A 16,253-nucleotide genomic window follows, 5' to 3' on the forward strand; every position below is an offset into this window, starting at 1 on the left:
TTGAAGAGATATATTTTGCATTTAAATAATGCTTTAATAGTGTCTGCACTCAATTGTGCAGACCAAAACATTTGGCACCAGCCGAAGTCCTACAGACTGTGATTGGCCAGTGAATGTTCTTTTTGATTTGAGGTAGTGTTGTTCAGGATATCAGGATACCTCTCCTTTTCCTCTTCAAGTCATGATTATGGATATTTTACAGCAATTTAAGTAGGCAGCTATCAGGCATTGTTACAGAGCACCAGAAAGGTAGGATTGTGCACTCAATGCATTGTAATGCCAACAACTATATGGTGTTTAATGTTGTAAAGTGTCTGAAGGAGTTCTACTGAAGGATAACCAGAAATTGATAATGAGCCAAAGGAGAAGTTAGGACAGGCTTTAGCAAAAAGGACACATTTTCAGGTCAATTCCAAAAGTGAAGAGGATTAAGGGAGAAATCGGAGCTTCCGGCTAAACATGCACCACCCTCTGAGTGAAAAAGTTGCTCATTAGATTCTTTTTAAATCTTTCCCCTCTCACCCTAAACCTACGTCCTCTAGTTCTGCACTCCCCCACCTCAGGGAAAAGACCTTGTCTATTTACCCTATTCATGCCCCTCATCATTTTATAAATCTCTATGAGGTCACCCCTCAGTCTCCGACACTCCAGGGAAAACAGCCCCAGCCTATTCAGCCTCTCCCTACAACTCAAATCCTCCAACCCTGGCAACATCTTTGTAAATCTTTGCCGAACCCTTTCAAAGTTTCACAACATCCTTCTGATCGGTTGTATACAATGAGCTGCCAGAGGAAGTAGTGGAGGCTAGTATTATTGTAATGTTTAAAACTCATCTGGATGGGTGTGGGCTAAGTGCTGGCAAACGTGAAGAGGCTGGGTTAGGATATCTCATCGGCATGGATGAGTTGGACTGAAGGATCTCTTTTTCTGTGCTGTACATCTCTATGACTCTATAACAGAAAACATTAGTGTTGGGACAAAGGAGATCATAGCTGCTGAAGACTTCAAATTGGACTAATGTGAAGAATTTGGAGGCTTGTAAGGTTGGAGAAAGTTACAGTGATAAGAGATTTGAAATTAACAATAACAATTTTAAATTTGACATTTCTTGACTAGATATCTTGCTAGATTCACCGTGCTGTGTTTACATTTCAGGATGGAAGACATGGAGGTGGGGGACAGTTTTTTACGTGTTTGGACAGCTTGATCCAATTAATAGCACTACTGAGCTTGAGGTCACACCATAGTAAGCGTTCAACATGCAGTCTATTTAAACAGCCCGAGCACTACTAAGGTTGTGTTGCATTGTCAAAGATGATATCTTTCGAGAAAGATGAGACATACCTTTAATTAAGAATGTACTTGTATTGGAGGTGGCACAGCAGAGGTTTACTCAATTGATTCTGGGGTGACCTATCGGAAAGATGTTGTGAAACTTTGAAAGGGTTCAGAAAAGATTTACAAGGATGTTGCCAGAGTTGGAGGCTTTGAGCTATAGGGAGAGGCTGACTAGGCTGGGGCTGTTTTCACTGGAGTGTCGGAGACTGAGGAGTGACCTTTATAGAGGTTTACAAAATTATGAGGGGCATGGATAGGATAAATAGGCAAATTTTTTTTTACCCCTGGGGTCAGGGAGTCCAGAACTAGAGGGCAGACGGGGAGAGGGGAAAGATAGAAAAGGGACCTAAGGGGCAACTTTTTCATACAGAGAGTGGTATGCGTATGGAATGAGCTGTCAGAGGAAGTGGTGGAGGCTGGTACAAATACAACATTTAAAAGGCATCTGGATGGGTATATGAATAGGAAGGCTTTAGAGGAATATGGGCTAAGTGCTGGCAAATGGGAAGAGATTAGTTTCAGATCTCTGGTTGGTGTGGATGGTGCTGTCCATCTCTATGACACTGTGACAGGGTTGCCCTTTTGAGGGGCTAAGCAAGTTGAATTGAATTTTGAGTTTAGCAGAACGAGGAGTGATATTGTTGAAATATTCAAGATCATGAAGGGGAGCAGTTTCAGGATAAAGGGCTGTTTATTGATGATTGAGGTGAGGAGAAATTCCTTCACTCAGACTGTGAATCTTTGAGATTTTATACTCCAGAGGATCATGAGTACTTCATTGAATATATTTCAAGTTGAGAGAGACATTTTAGCCTCAGAATTGAGGGATTGGGAAGTGGATGTGAAATTGACCATATTGAATGGCAGTACAGGTTCAGTGGGCTGAATGGTCTCCTGATGTCTTCTTCTTCTAATATCTCTTCACATTGATTCGGTGGACTGAGAACCCAGTTTTGTAATGTTAAATTTCACCATGGACTTTGTAGACCTGAGCGCAATAAATTTGATTTATTTGTTGAATGAAACCATTTAACAATTAAAAGTTAGAAAAATCTGTTGCATTGTTGTTGAGAACCACCAGCTTTTTCTAATATCCTCCAGGTGATCTGTCTTTACCCAGTCTGTCTACCTGGTATTTCAGAGGATTAACTCCCAATGCTGAGGTGTGTCTGAGATTGAACAGCTGGTTTACTTCCAAGATGAGTGATGTGTATTCACGTGCCTCACTACATGATGTGCCTTTGATCTTGATGACTGTAAATTGATTCACCCCTTTGCCAATTTGTTCATTGCATTTCTTATGACTAGGTGTGTACAGAACCTACAACCCTGCCCCACTCAATGCTTCTATAACATTGTATTGATATATTGTTTCTGAGCTAATGACCAGATATATTAGATTTTCTTGTGTTCTCATGGACAGAGATGCAGGAGTACAGTGAAAAATGTGCCACGTGACCATTCCTGGGGTCATCTTAGGTAAAAAAGGTACATAGGAACAGAGATACATAAAAACATAGGTACAAAATCCTAGGTATAAAATAGAAAAATAAAGTTAAAAGTTTAACATTAGAGTCCTCCTTAAGTGCTTAGCCATGGGCCTGGATCCAGGCTGTTCCACCCTGATGCTGAGACCAACACCAGCACGAAGCAGTCAGCCAGCTTTCGCCACACTGTTCCCGCCAAACCACATTGTCATTCTTTGGTGCCATCTTGCCCGTACCGACGACATTACTGCCACTGGCCACCCTGGGCTGACCTCGGAAATGTCGTCACCGTTGGAGTTGTCAGGGCTCACACCGAGCACTGGGCCCAAACTTGCCTCACTCTGTGAGCGCAGGAACACACACTCCCCTCCATCTACCACCGCTGGGAGCACGAACCGGACTCCCTGCCTCTGACCAAAATCAGTGGAAAACAACATGAATAGAGGATGTGTGATTCTGGACACTAGCACAGACTACTTGGGCTGAATGGCCTGGTTGAATAGGTACTAAATATTCATATGAAAATGTTAATACTAGATAACCAGTATCTGGTCCATTGGATTCTGAATGATTGAACATTTATCTATCTCGCTTTCTTTCTAATGTTGTGCATTGGCTATGTTTTACTGTTCAGCAGCTTAGGTTAGTTGCCATTTTTACTTTGCAGTTGCTTGTCCCAGTTTTAGATTGGAAATTCCTCATTCCCTGCTGAAACCTTGAGTTGCACTGTAGGGGTGTTTGGTAGACGAGAGATAAGTGGCTGTTGGAATGCATTTTAATGGGACTTATGCACCAACAAATGGTGAGTAGATGAGAACCCACTACCTGTCACTTTTGGTGTGAATGTGATGCTGCAGTTGTGGCGATGGCCGAAGGCAGGGTAGCTGGGTGCCAGTGGCCAAACGGTGAGAGGGGTTGATGACTGTTATCTGTAGTCTGTGCCTGGCTTTCTGAAGCTACTGACTGCCTGCATTAAGAGAGGAAAGTGAAATGTGCTTTTCCACGGCACTGTACTCCGACTGAATGTGAAAATCGCAACAATAGTGATGTAATCCAATGTTTGCTTTACAGATATAGCATGGGCATGATTAACATCACAACTGCAAGGAATACTGAAGGGCATTTTTAAATGTTGATGCCTATTCATTGCTCATGAATGAATGAATGTGTGCCTATTTTTAATAATTGCCTCATGGTCTGCAACCTAAAGAAAGGCTCTTTTGTATCCATGGAGAATATAATCAGTTACTTGTGCCTATTAGTTGATTCATTGCCTCAGCTTGTTTATATAACCTATTAGTTTAAATATTTGGAACTGGCTCGATTACGTGGTGACGCAGTCTTGGGGAATTGACTTTGCAGTTACCTCATCCAAGTGGTCTTTCTTTATACACATGCTGTCAGTTGGTGTGTTACTGGTGTCTAATCACTGCATCAAGCTTCTAGAGGCTTCTATTTTGGGGTGATGGTGTGGGAGGGCGGCATGTGCTTTGAATAAGGATCCTTTCTTTTATATAGGGTGAAGGCCTGTCTGAACAGCAAATAAGGACTTAGTGCAGGCTCTTTTTGCTGTGTCCGTAACAGTGTGCTATTTATATTGGACTTGGGGATAGATAATGGAGCAGAGGCTTCATTCGTACTGGTTTGAGCAAAATTCTGATGTGTGCCAGATTGCATCTCCTTTGATATATATTGTTATGTGCATATCAGCCATGGCTCAAGTGAGCATATTTGGCATCTTAATCACAAAAGTTCTGGCTCCAATACTCCCCACAGGAGTATGAAGGGAGCCTTGCAGTGTCAGTGATGCCATCATTCAGATTAAACATTTAAATACATGCCTTGCCTGCCTGCTGGGGAGAATGTGAAACCTCCTGTGACAGTGTTTTGAAGGAAAATGGGAATTACCCTCAGTGTTATGATCAATATTTACCCTTTAATCAACATCTCAAAAACAGATAGTCTGGTCACTATTGCGTTGCTGTTGTCCGTTTGCTGAATGAACGTTGATCACTGTGTTTTCTGCATTGCAGCAATGTCTACACTTTGTTTAGAAAGTACTTGATTGTTTATGATGCTCTTTGAGAGGTCTGCTTATAAAAGGCTCTATGTAAATGCAAGTTTGTGTTCTGTGGGCAAGGGGAAGTTAGGGTTTTTCAAGCATGCCATTGTTATAGATATTTTTAATCAACCTGATCAGACATGCATGACACGACTCTGCTGCAGGTGCACTCGACCTTCAGCTTTATAACCTTGAATATAGGAGCAAGGGGAGGCCATTCAGCCTTTACAGCTTGCTGTCCCATTCGGTATGATCCTGGCTGATCATCCACCTCAGTACCCCCATTCCAGTTTTCTCACCATGGTCTTTGATCCCTTTAGTCCTAAGAACTGTATCTAACTCCTTCTTGAAAAGATTCAATGGTTTGACCTTAACAGCTTTCTCCATTAGTGAACTGCACAGGCTCCCCTCACTCTGCTCATCTAAGCCCTAGATGGCATATCCTGTGTCCTTAGGCTGTGATCTTTTGGTACAGGATGCCTCGCTCATTGGGAACATCCTTCCTTCCTGCATTTACCCTGTCTAGTCCTGTTACAAATGTCTAGGTTTCTGTGAGACTCCCCCCGCATTCTTTAAACTGCAGTGAATATAGTCCTAACCAATCCAGTCTGTCATTACATGTCAGTCTGGCCATCCCAGGAATCAGCTTGGTAAACATTCTGGCTGAGAACACTACCCTAAGACCTCTCAATATCACTATAATTATTTTTACACAACTGTTCAGACTTGTGTCCTGTTTCTAAGCTATGGGACTTGCACTTGGATCTTCAGTTTCAGGTGTGGAGACTGTGATTGCAACACAGAACCCTAATTTTTTTAAAATCAATTTGTTTTGATGTGTTACAACACTTCTGTCTGCCATCATGTACTAAGGTGCAACTTGAACTGCGATGATATGGCCGAGAGGTGGGGATGCTAAAATTTCACCACAAGGTCTTTGCTCAACCATTGTTTAGAAAGTGGAGATTCAACCCTGTTTTCTACAGGTTGGTCACAGCTTTAAGTTGGGCTTACTCCAGACTTCTTTTGTTCTTTTTTGCTTAACATCTGATCATGCTGATTCAGTATGAAGTACACAAAGGAACATTATACTTCAATCAGGTGGAAATCTATCTAATAAAAGTTCCTCGCTGTTTAGCCGTACACTAGATATAACTAATACAATCTCTCTCATGCTTGTACTCCCAAGCTAACTAACATTGAATATGTCATTTAAAAAGCAACGTATTAAACCAAAAGAAGAGTACAAACAGGAAACCTCATCAATTAAAAATATTAAGGTTTATTTTCAAAAAGTGCTTTTTTAGTAGAATAGAATCCCTGAAGTCGTCGTAATTCTTGGAACTTGAATCATTTGAAAAGAAATTGTTAGGTAGGTTGAATGTTTGAGTGCCGAACCAATATTCAACAATGTTCTGTCCTTTTGACATCAAGCTGGAACACACCAAGCTTAAATGTTATTCTACTTTCCTCCTGCCACCCACTTCCCTTATTCACCTTGGCCACTTCCTACACTGTACTCTTACCCCATGGCTACACCCTGACCTCTTATTCCACCCCCCCCCCCCGCCTCAATCCCTTTTCACCTTCCAGGTCTCCTGCATGTCCCTCTCTGTCTTCTCACTCCCCTACCTTCCCTCCATCTGTCTTTTTTTCATTCGAGGAGTTTCACCATTCCAAAGTCTAGAATCCGCATCTTTGTTATACCCTATTTTATCGAACAACTAATAATTAGTAAATCAAGGAAGTGCAGCGCTTGCCATGCTCAAATGTTTATATACTGGGTCTTTGTCCCCCCACTTTATCAACAAACTCATTAAAAGGTGAATGTTTGCATCCAGACATTATGAATGAACATTAAATCAGTGACTACTTATCAATCAGCAGTATAATTTAGTTATATCAGGATTCTGGATTCTGAATTAGTCACACTGGTGAGTGGTTATTGTTTTGGATCACAGTATGGTCAGGGTGACTCCATCTGCTTTAGCCATTCGGTGTGTGTGAAAGCACGGCTTAACTCCTTTAAAACTATTCAATGTGATTTATCTCCCACTATTACTTTAACCTTCACGGCGCTGAGCCCCCGCGGTGTTCACGTCGCTGAACTCTCGCGGTGTTAACTGGAAGAAACAGCAGCTTTTCTTCACCACCTGTGCTTCTGACAAAGCTGCTTTCATTCGAGGTGCTCTCAATTTACCAGTGAGCAACTGAAGACAGCTGACAATTGAGTTCTCTGACAACTGTACTACCAAGGTTTAAATTACCTGCTGTATCTGGAGTTAAATACTGTTGGAAGTGCTGCCTTTTGAATGAGAGACCAGCCAAAGCTGCCATCCTTTCAGATGGCTGTTGAGGAACCAACAATATTATTTCACTGTTGAAGTATAGTTCTCTGTCCCAGTTAATATTGAACCTTCAAATTTTATTATAATTAGAATCGATAATCAAATCATTACCTGCTCTCTGTGGGATTTTCCTGTGCACACATTACTTAAGTTCCTACATTACAATAGTTCATTACATTACAGTCCAAAAGAAGTTGTGTTTTGCAATCTCCTGAGGTGGCATGAGGCGCTACAAAAATGTAGGTTTGCCTGTTAATATACCAATATTGGAGTTCCACAAAATGCTGTCTGTTTAAAGTATCCCAAATGCAGGAGGGAGCTAATGTCTGCTGTTGCTCTTGTTGGCGCTCAGCTGTCAACACAAGCCAGGGCTAGAGTAGGTACTCTACAAACAGGAGCAATTGGAGCTGACTCCTCCTTAAATTACAACAGTTTACTGAAGGGAAAGTGCGCTGTGTAATCATCAGACACCAGACCTGCTTATGTGGAACAGGAAATTTGTTGCTTTGAGTATGTGGTTTGTGATGTTTATTATCTTCCTGTGTCCTCGGAGCTGCAGCCTCCATTCTCTTTAATTGCTCTGGGGCAGGTGACCCCTGTGTAGAGTGCAGACTGGCTTTGTTTGGTTGTGTTGGACGGGCGTTTCCACTTGGCACAGGATTACGTCCCATCTCAGGTTACAATGCTCAACTGTCGCCTTTCAGCCTCCTCCTGGTAGCAGTTAGACGGTGCTGAGCTTTTCACTGTGTGCGAGAATAAAGTGAGCAGGTGGTCCTGCATTGTTACACATCTGTTCTACCCAGTGCCACATGGTACAGCGTCGTGAACCAGCAACCTAAGGGTAAGAGTAATGTTAAACAATTGCCAAATGTGTTTTAATTATTTTAAGGGGCATCTTGTTGAAAAGACCATTAGGAATCTCTGGGTTCAGAGCAATGGCTGGAAGGACTCTGCTCTCATATTTTGATGTAACCTGACCCCTGGCCCTCCCCATTGGTTGGTCCCTTGTTTTCCCAGCTCTGACCACTTCGCTACATTTGCAGCTTGCTCTGGTCTTAAAGGAAATTAATTTGACAGACGTGTCCCTTCGGTCCTCAGTTCAAAAATGTTGTGCCCAGTCTCCTTCAGTCTTGTTGTTTTCATAAGCCTTTGTATTTGCTGCTCATTTTCCTCCTCCTCCTTGAAGTGATAGCTTGCTAACAGTCGTCTGGCTGCCAAATGTCTTGTCCCTCACCTCGACCGCTCGATATTAATGTGCAAACCTCACCAAGAATCTGTTTGTTTCGTGTGTGGAAAGTGACAGCCGAGTCCAGCCCTATCCACACAATTGCACTTTCTCACAGAAGGCATGCTCGAAGCCAGAAAGCACAGCTCCGAGCCAGAAACCTGATTCTCTCCACAGGACAAGCGCCCGAAAACTTGGTCAGAGTTTTAAGGGATGCCTTGAAGGCACGAGAATGAGAATTTTAGGTCAGTGAGCACAGGGGTGGGAGTGAATGGAAAATTAAAAACAGGAAGTGCCAGAGGAGCACAGCAGGTCTGACAGCATCTGTGAAGAAGATGCAAATCAGAAGACTTATTGAACTCTAAACAACAACCCTGTTTCTCCATCCATAGATGCTGCCGGATGTGTTGAGCTTCTCCAGTGCTTTGTTTTCATTACAGATTTCCAACATCCACAGAACTTGGCTCTTATTATTTTAGTGAATGGGACTCTACGAATGATGACTTTTACATGAGTGTCAGAAGCTCCGATGAACTTGAGGTCGTGGAAGATGGAACATTGGGACTCAGTCAGAATAGCATTGCCCTTTAATTCTGGAATTACAGACATGGCCCAGGTTTACAGGGGCAATGACTGAAGACGGCAGAGTGGTGAAAGTGAGCAGCCTGTGAGGGGGACAAAGTATTTGAGGTTGCCTGAAGTTGGTTCACACAGTCTTAACTAGGAATTCACAATCCTTTCAAATCTTCCTAGCAGATCTTGGGATAACATGTATCTGGGAAAATTGAGCAATCCTGCTTTACCCACCACACAATGCAGCCGTGTCAAGTCAGCATTTTTCATAAAGCCATGTCCCATTCCTATCCTTCACTGTAAGGCACAGATCACTCCTGGCATCCCTAACCTTACCTTGTCGGCAAGCAGTAAATGCCACGTAAACCTGGAATTGAATCTGGAATTTAGAGCTTCTCTTTGAAAGTGACAGGTATATTAATCTATTCACACTTTTTCTCAGTGGAAGTCTGGTGATTTATTTCATGAGATCTCATCCTGTTGACTATTGACATGAACTGCTTACCAATGGAATTGACAAACTAGCCAGCACAATGCATTGTTTAGGAATGAATATATTTGTGGAGTAAAAGTGGACTTCTTGGGCTGAAATAAAAGGAAACTGTTTATATCAAAGGAGAATTCTGGGCTCAATATTGGAGTTGTTGTGGTTCTGTTTGCTGAGCTGGGAATTTGTGTTGCAGACATTTCGTCCCCTGTCTAGGTGACATCCTCAGTGCTTGGGAACCTCCTGTGAAGCACTTCTTTTTAGATTAGATTAGATTAGATTAGATTACTTACAGTGTGGAAACAGGCCCTTTGGCCCAACAAGTCCACACCGACCCGCCGAAGCGTAACCCACCCATAACCCTACATTTACCCCCTACCTAACACTACGAACAATTTAGCATGGCCAATTCACCTGACCCGCACATCTTTGGACTGTGGGAGGAAACCGGAGCACCCGGACGAAACCCACGCAGACACGGGGAGAACGTGCAAACTCCACACAGTCACTCACCTGAGGTGGGAACTGAACCCGGGTCTCTGGCGCTGTGAGGCAGCAGTGCTAACCACTGTGCCACCGTGCATTTATAGTGGTTTGTCTCTGCCACTTCCAGTTGTCAGTTCCAGCTGTCCACTGCAGTGGCCGGTATATTGGGTCCAGGTCGATCCGTATCCATGAACACCAACAAGCCACGAAACGACATGACCAGCTAGCCTTAGTAGCCACACACGTGGATGACAAGCAACATGAGTTCGACTGGGACAACACTACTATTATAGGACAAGCAAAACAGAACAGTCAGAGAATTCCTAGAGGCATGGCACTCCTCCACAGATTCTATCAACAAACGCATCGACCTGGACCCAATATACCGGCCACTGCAGTGGACAGCTGGAACTGACAACCGGAAGCGGCAGAGACAGACCACTATAAATGCCAGAGGAAACATCGCAGAAGCGCTTCACAGGAGGCTCCCAAGCACTGAGGATGTCCCTTAGATAGGGGACGAAATGTATGCAACGCAAATTCCCAGTTCGGGGAACAGAACCACAACAATGAGCACCAGAGCTACAAACTTTCAATATTGGAGCTATTGGTTTGGCTTGATTCATTTCCACCCTACTGTGAAGAGTAGGAAAAGAGCCTGGTTTTGTGGAATATGCTGACCTGGATTTGGATTGCGTGGTCAGTAAAGCAGGCTTACTTCGTTTCCTCAGATATCTGCTATCTTGAGATCTGTAAGGGGTGATTTGAAAGGATCACAGCCTGTTTTCCTTCCCTAACACCATGTGAACTGGCTTCAGGCAACATCAACCAAGTCAGTGAAGTGGCAGCTATGTTCCAGTGATAATATTCCTATCTCTCTGAGACAAAAGGTTAAGGATTTAAAGTGAACTGTAGAGAGCACATAATGCAGGCAGACACCTGCCAGTGCAGTACTGCAGGAGCACTGCACTATCATATTGTTGTCATCTTTCAAGTAAGACATCAAACAAAGGCACCATCTTCCCTCCAGGTGGTACTAAAAGATCCCATGATAATCCTATTTCCATATGTTATCAATTCTTTCTTTACGCAGTGTGGGATTGGTTATAAACTGCAGGCTTTTCTCTCCGTTTTCACTTTCTGTGTTAGATTCAGAAGTATATATTGGTTTGGCTATTTGGGGTGATATCAGGAAATGGTTCTTCACACTCAAGGTAATAGCAACCACAATAAAGCAATTGTGTCTTAAGTCAATTAAACATATCAGAAAGCTTGATTAGATTTTTTTATTGGGCAAAGATATTAATGGTTATTGAACCTTGCTTGGCAAGTGAAGTTACAATACAGTTCAGCTGTAGTCTGTCTGAATGATAGAGCAAGTTCAGAGTCTGTAAATGATTGACTTCTAAATTCCTGTAATTAAGGCAGGTGAGTCCTGGTCATTTATTTCCTCCTCTGTGTACTTTAAGTATGCTGTGTTGTGAAAGCAACTGTGATTACAGATCTCGGTGTTAGGTGTATGACAAATTATGGTGTTTCTGGAGAGCATGTATAAAGTGAAACAACCTAATAACTACAAATATCTGTGTGCACCTTGTGAAACTACTGCACTGACAACATCAGATGTGCACAGATCCCCCCCCCTCTGAAAGCTAGTGCTTCCAATTAAACCTGTTGGACTATAACCTGGTGTTGTGTGATTTTTAACTTTGTACACCCTAGTCCAACACCGGCGCCTCCAAATCATGACTACTGTCTAAAGTGTAACATGCTAGTAATTCAAGCAATGGATGTGGTAACTTGCAGAATCACCAACATTAATCACAATAGTTGAGGCCTCTGGCAGATCAGCCATGATCTTATGAAATGGTGGGGCAAGCTTGAGGGGTTGAATGGCCTACTCCTTCTCCGATTTCTTATGATCAAGTTTGCAAACTGGAACATAAAGGGCTTATGTCTTTAGTGGGCTTTGGTAGCTCTGATAATTGATTGAAATAATTTTGGGTTGGTGCAGTTAGGGCAGCACAATTCTTGAGATGCACCATACGTAACAGTCTGTACGTGCTGTTAGCCTAGTGAACCTTTTCTGGATTGTCTGCAATGCCCGGATACTTTTTTTTCCCTTAGGTAAGGGGCAAAGAATTCTTCACAGTTGTGGTCTGATTAGTGCCTGTGTAGCTTTAGCAGAAGCTTCTATTGTAATAAAACTTAGACTGCTAATGCTGGAGATCTGAAACATGGAAGAGCAGAAATTACTGGAGAAACTCAGTCGGACTGGCGGCACAGAACATGGTACAGCTCTGTAACAGGCTCTTAGCCCACCGTGTCTATACCAACCATGATGCCCCTCTAAACTCCTCCTATCTGCCTGCACATAGTCTGTTTCCCCCTATTTCCTATCTCTTCATATATCTGTGTACCTCTTAGATACTCATTCTGTATACCTCCTTACATGTTTCTGTCAGATCTGCTTCTACTAATTCTCCTGGCAGCTCATTCCAGCACCTTCCTGTTTTTAAAAAAAAGCTTATCTTGTACATCTCCTTTAAACTCCAGCCTATGCCCCTAGTATTTGCCATTTCCATCTTGGGAAAAAGACTCGTGACTATCCACCCTATCTGTGCCTTTCATGATTTTATATACTCCTATTAGGTCGCCCCTCAGTGTCTGATGCTCTAGTGAGAACAATCCAAGTTTGTCCAGCCTCTCCTAGCTAATACACAGACACCCTGGTGAATGTATTTTGCTCCCTCTCCAAAGCAGCTTCATCCTGCCTCTAGTGTGACAACCAGAACTGCACACAGTACTCCAAATGTGGCTTAACTGAAGGCTTACATGACTTGCCAATATTTATACTGCTTGCCCCAAATGATGAAGGCAAGCATACTGTATGCTGCCCTTACCATCATATCCAATTATATTGTCATCTCAATGGAACAATGGACTTGCACCCCAAGATCCCTCTGTATATCAGTGCTCCTAAGGCTAGTCTCACTTTCTGTATACTGTCCTCTTGCATTTGACCTCCCAAAATGCATTACCTCAGTTGTCTGCATTAATCTCCCATCTGTCTTTTCTCTGTCCAACTTTCCAATTGATCTGTATCAGCTGTATCCTTTTGACAACCTTTCTCACCGTCCGTTGCTCTACCATTGTTTTCACGTCATAGTCAGAATCACCCTGCATGGAAGCAGACCCTTCGGTTCAACTAGTCAACACCAACCATATTCCCAAACTAAACTAGTCCCACCTGCCTGTGTTTGGCCTATATCTCCCCAACCCTTTCCCACTCATCGACTAGCCCAAATGTCTTTTAAGTGTAGTTACTGTCCCTGCATCCACCACTTCCTGTGGCAATTTGTTCCATACAGAAACCACTCTGTAAACAAAAATGTTGCCCCTCCAGTCCTTTTTCATCTCACCTGAAACTGATGCTCCCTAGTTTTGAACTCATCCATCTTAGAGAAAAGACCCTTACTATTCACCTTATGCTTTTATAAACCGCTAACATCACTCCTCAACTTCCTATACTCCAGTGATAAAGATCCCAGCCTATCCAGCCTATTTTTATAATTTAAACTCTCCATTCCTTCTAACATCCTGGTAAATCTTTTGTCTGAACCTTCTCTAATAATATCCTTCTTATAGCAGGGCAAACCAGAACTGCACACAGTACTCTAGTCGAGGCCTTACCAATGTCTTGTACAACCTCAACATGAAGTCCCAACTCCAATACTCAAAGGTCTGATCAAAGAAGGTGAATGCTTTAGTAAAGTTCATGTAGACAACATTCACTGCTGTACCCTTTTAAATCATCTTCATGATTTCTTCTTTAAAAACTCCAATCAAGTTTGTAAGACAAGACTTCCCCTGCATGACGCCATGCTGATTTTCTGTAATGTGTACATTCTTTTCAAAATGTGTTTAAATCCTTACTTAATCATCTTCTCCAATAATTTCCCTGTCGCTGATATAAGCATCTGTGAAGAGAAAACAGATAACATTTAGAGTTGGTGACCATTCTTCAGAATTGATAATACCAAGAAAAAGATGGTATTTATGTTAATGACAGGAGTGGGGAGGGAGGAATGAGTGGATAGGTGGAGAGGGAGCCCAGAGAGAGAAGGAAACAAAGAGACAGTAAGCCAGATGGGTAAGAATGGGGCCAATGAGTTGGCTGTGCAGAAAGCAAACCTTGTGATAGGAACTGCGGTCTTGGTGGGTGGAGGGGGCAGTGGCTGGTAATAGACATGGAAGGATATGTTCAAACTTTAGAATTATTAAACTTGGTGTTGAGTCTTGAGCCTGTACTGATCCCAAGTAGAAAATGAGTTCTTCCAGTTTGGGTTGAGTATCACAGGAGTGCTGCAGCAGACCTGAGAGACAAAATGAGTGTGTGGGAGCACAGTGACTTGAAATGGCAGGCAACTGGAAGCTCAGGGTCATTTTTACAGTCAGAGTAAGTTTTCTCCAAAGCAGTCACCCCAGACTGCATTTCATCTGCCCAGCATGGAGAAGACCACATTGAGAAATGAATGCAGTAAACAAAATTGAGTGAAGTGCATGTAAAACATTGCTTCAACTGCAAAGTATGCCTGGGGCCTTGGATAGTGAGGAGGGAGGAGGTAAGTGGGAAAGTTTAGTTCCCTACTTTGATACTCCATTCTGTTTGAAATATTGATCAATATTCCATTTGCCTGCCCTGTTACTCACTGAACTTGGATAGAGGTGGTTTTTCTATAATGCAATGGTTGCATTCTTGTGCAACCCTGTGTAGTAGAAAAATATGCTTTAGAAACAGCACTTAAAGTTAAATATAATTGCGTTATGGCCAACACATTTTAAAAGTTTGCACTTTAGAAACAAAATGTCCCCAATCTGTCTGTTGTCCCATTTCCCCCCTCATTTGAACCAAAACTCTGAGACAGTAAAGTTTTATCTCCTTCATCTTTATTCCGGGCCCTGGAGGGAGAGAGAATGATTGCCCATGTGCACAGAGACATGAGTTCTTGGTCTTCTCTTGAACAGCAGATTCTTATAGATTTATATAGTCACCTCTAGGGAGCAGCCTCCAAATTAGGCACCACCTATATTGTTTGGGTGACCGTTACAATCATTGAGTGTCAGTAGAAGAGATTAAGCCATTTGGTGTTACACAGTGAATGTTCTTCGCCTTAACTGGCTTCACATAATGAATGTTTTTCACCTTGTTTAACTGACTTTGCATTATGAATGCTTCTTTATCTTGTTAAATGGCTTTACATAATGAAAGCTTTTTCACCTATCCACCCATGACCCTTGCCTCCAGCACCTCATCGTTTACTGCAAGTTCTTATCTAATCCAAGTAGATTAAATTAGATTACTTACAGTGTGGAAACAGGCCCTTCGGCCCAACAAGTCCACACCGACCCGCCGAAGCGCAACCCACCCATACCCCTACATTTAACCCTTTACCTAACACTACGGGCAATTTAGCACGGCCAATTCACCTGACCTGCACATCTTTGGACTGTGGGAGGAAACCGGAGCACCCGGAGGAAATCCACGCAGACACGGGGAGAATGTGCAAACTCCACACAGTCAGTCACCTGAGTCGGGAATTGAATCCGGGTCTCAGGCGCTATGAGGCAGCAGTGCTAACCACTGTGCCACCGTGCCGTCCATGCCAGTCATGCCAGCTGCACCTTTGTTATACAACCCAAAACTTAACTCTTTCCCTACCTGCTCATACCTTACACACTTGCTCACGTCAATCACGTTACAGTAGATTTGCATTAACAAAACACGTGTTATAGTGGAATGACCTGTCCTAGCTTTTTTGTGACTCAAAGATGAGGACTCCCAAATCCCTCAGTCACCTCGCTTTCTGGTAGTTTTCCTCTATTTAAATAATATTCAGCATTTTTATTCTTCCTGCCAAAATGCATAACCTCCAATTTCCCCACATTGTATTCCCCAAGTTTTTGCCTACTCGCTTAACTGTCTATAATTCCTCTACTAATTGCTTGTATAATCTTCACCACCTGCCTACCTTTTTTGGTCATCTGCAAACTTGGTTTTAGTAGATTTGCTTTCCTAATCCAAGTTATTAATATATATTGTAAGTAATTGTGTCCCCAGCATTGATCCCTGTGACATATCACTAGTTACAAATTACATTCCTGAAAATGCCTGAGGAAAAAGAGTCCCTGCCAACTAGCTATAAAGAGTGAATACGTGGTCCCAGATAGTTAGCTGTTTGGTATT

The 16,253-nt window shown here is 42.7% G+C and overlaps 1 protein-coding gene across 4 annotated transcripts in view; it reads left to right on the forward strand.

Annotated features, from left to right (window-relative positions):
- The window catches only part of LOC132828466 (serine/threonine-protein kinase 38), a 107,404-nt gene that overhangs the window by 42,465 nt on the left and 48,686 nt on the right, over window positions 1-16,253 (forward strand). The window contains exon 1 of one of the 4 annotated variants that reach the window (XM_060845620.1): window positions 7,733-8,076. The exons of the other annotated variants lie outside the window; for them this stretch is intronic. The gene's annotated coding sequence lies outside the window, so the exon portion shown is untranslated. Of the gene's footprint in view, window positions 1-7,732; window positions 8,077-16,253 lie in introns of those variants that run through there. 4 annotated transcript variants of the gene reach the window in all.

This window comes from Hemiscyllium ocellatum, chromosome 26, assembly GCF_020745735.1.
Source record: "Hemiscyllium ocellatum isolate sHemOce1 chromosome 26, sHemOce1.pat.X.cur, whole genome shotgun sequence".
NCBI classification, from domain to species: domain Eukaryota; kingdom Metazoa; phylum Chordata; class Chondrichthyes; order Orectolobiformes; family Hemiscylliidae; genus Hemiscyllium; species Hemiscyllium ocellatum.